The sequence below is a fragment of the Muntiacus reevesi genome, chromosome X, assembly GCF_963930625.1.
Source record: "Muntiacus reevesi chromosome X, mMunRee1.1, whole genome shotgun sequence".
Classification (NCBI taxonomy): Eukaryota; Metazoa; Chordata; class Mammalia; order Artiodactyla; family Cervidae; genus Muntiacus; species Muntiacus reevesi.
In genome coordinates, this window is record NC_089271.1 from 10,152,983 (window position 1) to 10,159,344 (window position 6,362).

Genomic DNA, 6,362 nt, shown 5'->3' on the forward strand with positions numbered 1-6,362 from the left:
CTCAGGCAGTACCATCATATCCAATTCTCATAACATATCCCATTCCTGTGCTGTATGGATTCGCCAGCGTTACTCATCTCTGGGTCAAAGACTGATGGCATTTTATGCTGAGGGGAGGGCCCTGGAGAAGCCCTGGACTTAGTGACAAAGCCTGGTCTTGTATCATTAGCATCAGTATGTCTTTCAGCATATGCATAATTGGTGTTCCACTATCAGCCTCAGAATAACTGTTATTGATGCTCATGACAGGTGAGACGTCAGGCTAGCTAATTTATGTGTATTAAATTTCGTAACACTCTTGGGAGCTAAGTATGCTTATTATGGCAGTTTTATGTCAGAGGAAACTGAGACATGCTATTTAGCTAAATTTGGTTAAAGTCTCACAGGTTGAAAGGAGCCAAAGTCAGATTCAAACACACATCATTTGACTCCAGGTTCTGTGGTGTTAAGGTCTGTCTGCTATCACTCTCCCGATGGTCTTGCTGATTACAGTTTCCTCTTCCAGTGTACTGGGGAGGGTCGGCTGACTGCTGTAACAGCCAGCCTAAAATTTACAGAAGATTCACATAAAAGTAGTGCCTTCGTGCTCCAGTGCAAAGCGGGTTGGTGAGGTTTTCACATGGTCACTCAGGGACCCAGGATCTTTCCATCTTGTGACTCCATCCTTCTGTAAGCCCTTGGAATTCTCTACCTTTAGTCAGTCGATGAGGATAATGGAAAACTGCACAAGCCAAGTCAGCACTTTCACCTCTATTTCACAGCTTTTAATCTCTCATGTGGCCACACCCAATGGCCAGGCATGCTGGGAAATATGGTCTAGCTGCCCAGAAGGAAAAAGGGAAGAGCTGAACAGTCACATGAGTACTGTAAAGAGTTTGATGTTAAGTAATAATGAGGAGATGGTAGGAATATCGCTGGAGTCTGAGCTCTCAGATCAACTGATACTTTAGAAGGTCTACCAATAATTGGATAGGGATTTGCAGGTGGCACAGTGGTAAAGAATCTGCCTCCCATTACAAGAGATGCAAGAGACACACATTCGATCGCTGGGTCAGGAAGATCGCCTGCAGTAGGGAATGGCAACCCACTCCAGTATTCTTGCCTGGAAAATCCCATGGAAACAGGAGCCTGGCAGGCTCCAGTCCATGGGGTCACAAAGAATTGGACATTACTGAATGACTGAGGACACCAACAAATCGATATCCGTGACATGAAAGTTTCTTTACTTTAATGCCTCCAGGGCCCAGGTCCTCAGATGTAAGTATAAATGGTCCTGAGATTAACTATCACAAACTTTAATATGATAGCTAAAACTAAGCAGCCCTTATAACATCCTAGTGAAAATAATAATAGAAAAGACTTTATTTTCCTCTGACACTTCAGTGTTAATTTTCTTCAGTGAAAATTTATGAGAATATTTTCAGAGCAAATATGCAGACCTATTATTAATATAATATGAATGATGCCCTCTGAAATTTTGCAGTACATGTTCTGTACAACTACAAAGATGGCCTGCCTTTATGCTCACTAAGGATTCCCAACCCTTTAGTGATTATAGTTCAGCCCAGGTTTCCAGTTGTCTTGCAGGAGTGCACCCAGAGAGCATAATTAAATCATTGCTTGCTTTTCTTTAAATGTTCCTCTTCCTGATTCCTTCAGTTTGTCCCATGCAAAATAGCATTTCTCATCATTCAGTTCAGTTCAGTTGCTCATTTGTGTATGACTCTTTGTGACCCCAATGGACTGCTGCACACCAGGCTTCCCTGTCCATCACCAACTCCCGGAGTTTACCCAAACTCATGTCCATTGAGCCGGTGATGCCATCCTCCTGCCTTCAGTCTTTCCCAGCATCAGGGTCTTTTCCAGTGAGTCAGCTCTTCTCATCAGGTGGCCAAAGTATTGGAGTTTCAACTTCAGTATCAGTTCTTCCAGTGAATATTCAGGACTGATTTCCTTTAGGACTGACTGGTTGGATCTCCTTGCAGTCCAAGGGACTCTCAAGAGTCTTATCCAACACCACAGTTCAAAAGCATCAATTTTTCGGCACTCAGCTTTCTTCACAGTCCAACTCTCACATCCATACACGACTACTAGAAAAGCCATAGCTCTGACTAGACAGACCTTTGTTGGCAAAGTAATGTCTCTGCTTTTTAATATGCTGCCTAGGTTTGTCATAGCTTTTCTTCCAAGGAGCAAGTGTCTTTTAATTTCATGGCTGCAGTCACCATCTGCAGTGATTTTGGAGCCTAAGAAAATAAAGTCTGTCACTGTTTCTGTTGTTTCCCCATCTATTCGCCATGGAGTGATGGGACCGGATGCCATGATCTTAGTTTTTTGAATGTTGAGTTTTAAGCAAACTTTTTCACTCTCCTCTTTTACTTTCATCAAGAGGTTCTTCAGTTCCTCTTCCTTTTCTGCCATAAGGGTGGTGTCATCTGCATATCTGAGGTTATTGATATTTCTCCTGACAGTATTGATTCCAGCTTGTGCTTTATCCAGCCCAGCATTTCTCATGATGTACTCTGCATATAAGTTAAATAAACAGGGTGACAATATACAACCTTGATGTACTCCTTTCCCTATTTGGAACTAGGCTGTTGTTCCATGTCCGGTTCTAACTGTTGCTTCTTGACCTGCATACAGATTTCTCAGCAGGCAGATCAGGTGGTCTGGTATTCCCATCTCTTGAAGAATATTCCACAGTTTGTTGTGATCCACACAGTCAAAGGCTTTCAGTTCAGTTCAGTTCAGTCCAGTTCAGTCGCTCAGTCAGGTCCGATTCTTTGCTTCAGAAAGAGTCAAAGACTTTGGCGTAATCAATAAAGCAGAAGTAGATGTCTTTCTTGAACTCTCTTGCTTTTTCTGTGATCCAGTGGATGTTAGCAGTTTGATCTCTGGTTCCTCTGCCGTTTCTAAATCCAGCTTGAACATCTGGAAGTTCATGGTTCATGTACTGTTGAAGCCTGACTTGGAGAATTTTGAGCATTACTTTACTAACGTGTGAGATGAGTGCAGTTGTGTGGTAGTTTGAATATTCTTTGGCATTTCCCTTCTTTGGGATTGTAATGAAAACTGACCTTTTCCAGTCCTGTGGCCACTGCTAGGTTTTGTAAATTTGCTGGCATATTGAGTGCAGCACTTTCACAGCATCATCTTTTAGGATTTGAAATAGCTCAACTGAAATTCCATCACCTCCACTAGCTTTGTTTGTAGTGATATTTCCTAACGCCCTGGAATTGACTTTGCATTCTAGGATGTCTGGCTCTAAGTGAGCGATCACACCAACATGGTTATGTGGGTCATGAAGATCTTTTTTGCATAGTTCTTCTGTGTTTTCTCATAATTACCTGCCCTTAATAGAAAAGAAAGAGCAGTAGATTATTCTTTGAGTGAGGGCCACATAGTCCTGGAGTTCCAGCTTATGAATCTGACAAGGTTGCTCACCATACATGGTTACTTAGTCTATATAATTATTCTGTTATCAGGGTTTGTAAACCTTGACACTGTTGACAGTTTAGCAGGGGTCGAGAGGGTGATTCTTTGTGGTAGGGCCTGTCTTGGACATTGTAGGATGTTTTGCAGCATTCCTGGTCTCTACCTACTCTATCACTCTCCCCAGTTGTGACAATCAAAACTGCTCCCAAACATTGCCAGATGTCCTCTGAGCGTCAAAATCACCCCCAGCTGAGAACCACAGGAAGCAACACAGTGGCCTGGAGTGTAGTTGTTATCTCCTGGGCTGGGTGGATTAGAGCCCTCCTCTCATAGGCTGTTGTGCTTGTAACACTTGGGTTAGAACAGTGGTTTCATTGTTGGTTTGTACCTTTCTTTATTCTCTCCTCTCCCACCATGGCCACCCACGTCTGGGAATATCAAAAGTGGACATGTTACTGCTGTTCTTAAAACACACTCTTACGACTTCCTTTGCTCCGAAGATAGAGGCTGGTATCTCTCCATTGACCCACAGGCCCTCTACCTCTTCTCCAACCCTCCCAGCTACCCCCCTCCCACGTACTAATTGTAATCCAACCTGGTACATCCCATGTTCTTTCTCTCCTTTGGGACATTGTGCATGCTGATCTGTTTTTCTGGAATATTCTTCATGAGTTCATTGCTCTTCCCCTAGTTTCCACTTACCCTTCAATGCTCAGAGCTTATCTTTTATTTCAGAAAATCTTGCCCTAAGACCCTTCTCATAAGACAAAGTTAGGTTTTGAGTTAAATACCAATAGAACATTCTGTCCATTCCTTTACTAGCTCTTATCATAATTGAAAATATGTGCGCTATTGGAAAATTAAGTAATTATTTTTTCTCCTACACTAGAAGGTAAATTCCATAATCTGGTTGCCCATTAGGGTGCTGGATCTCTTACACATAACAGACCAAACAGTAAGTGCCTTTGAGATTTTCAAGGGTGTATTTCATATTTTGCATCTGAAAGAAACAGATATTGGCCTCCAAGTTATGAAAATAAGATATAAATCAAAAGTAATAAATGTATCATTAAATGTCTACAAAAATTAACATCATGATGGTATAGCAACCAGTTGACAGAAACTCAATTCTTACATAGGTGCATATAAACAGAATTTGAATCACAAAAGCAAACTGAGTATTTTATTATGAATAATATGCATAATTATATTTTGAAATTAAATTTTTTAATTTTTGCATTTACATGTATATATTGTCATCTTTGAGTACACATAATTACTATGTATCCTTGTTTTCTCTTTTAATATTGGTTTTTCTGTATTTTCTTTTTTTCTGATTGATGTATAGTTGATTTACAATGTTGTATTAGCTTCTGTTGTATAGCATTGTGATTCAGTTATACATATATATACATATTCTTTTAAATAGTCTTTTCTATCATGGTTTATTACAGGATTTTGAATTTAGTTCCCTTTGCTATATAGTAGGACCTTACAATTTATCTCTTTTATATATATTGGTTTGTATCTGCTAATCCCAGATTCCTAATATATCCCTTGTCCATCTTCTTTCTCCTTTAGTAACTGTAAGTTTGTTTTCTATGACCGTGAGTATCTTTGTTTCCTAAGTAAGTTCATTTGTGTTATTTTTTAGATTCTGCATATAAGTGATACCATATGGTCTATGTCTTTCTCTTTCTGACTTCACTTAGTATGATAATCTCTAGGTCCATCCATGTGGCTGCAAATGGCATTATTTTGTTCTTTTTTATGGCTGAATAGTATTCCGTTGTGTATATATACCATATCTTCTTGATCTGTTCATGTGTTGATGGACATTTATGTTGTGTCCATGTCTTGGCTATTGTAAATCATGCTGCTATGAACATAGTGATGCATGCTTCTTTTCAAATTAGAGTTTTCTCTAGATATATGCACAGAAGTGGGATTACTGGATCATATAGCAACTCTATCTTTAGCTTTTTGATGAGTCTCCATACTGATTTCCTAGAGAAGGAAATGGCAACCCACTCCTGTATTCTTGCCTGGAGAATTCCATGGACAAAAGAGCCTGGCATACTACAGTCCATGGGGTCACAAAGAGTCAGACATGACTGAGTGACTGTCACTCACTCATACTGTTTTCCTTAGTGTCTGCACTAATTTACATTCCCACCAATAGTGTTAGAAGGTTCCCTTTTCTCCACATCCCCTCCAACATTTGTTATTTGTATGCTTTTTAATGATGGTCGTTCTGACCAGTGTGAGGTGGTAGGTACCTCATGGTAGTTTTTATTTACATTTCCCTAGTAACTAGTGATGTGTAGCTCTTTTCATGTGCCTATTGGCCATTTGTATGTCTTTGGACAAATGTCTATTTAGGTCTTCTGCCCATTTTCTGTTTGAGTTTATTGTTGTCCTTCTTGTTGTTATTGAGTTGTATGAGCTGTTTGTGTTTTTTGAAAGCTAAGGCCTTTTTGGTCTCATCATTTGCAAATATTTTCTCCCGGTATATAGGATGTCTTTTCATTTTATTTATGGTTTCCTTTGCTGTGTATAAGGTTATAAGTTTAATTAGATCTCATTTGTTTATTTTTGCTTTTATTTCTATTGTCTTGGTAGACCTAGGAAAATATTGGTACAATTTATGCCCATAATACCTTTTAGGAGTTTCACATTGTCATGTCTTATGTTTATGCATGCGTGCTAAGGTGCTTCAGCCATGTCTGACTCTTTGCAACCGTATGGGCTGTAGCCCACTGACCTCCTCTGTCCATGGGGTTCTCCAGGCCAGAATACTGGAATGGGTTGCCATTTCCTTCTCCAGGGGATCGTCCCAACCTAGGGATAAAACGCGTGTCTCCTGCACTGACAGGTGAGTTCTTTACCACCAAGCCACCTGGGAAGCCCAGTCTTCCCTTTAGTAC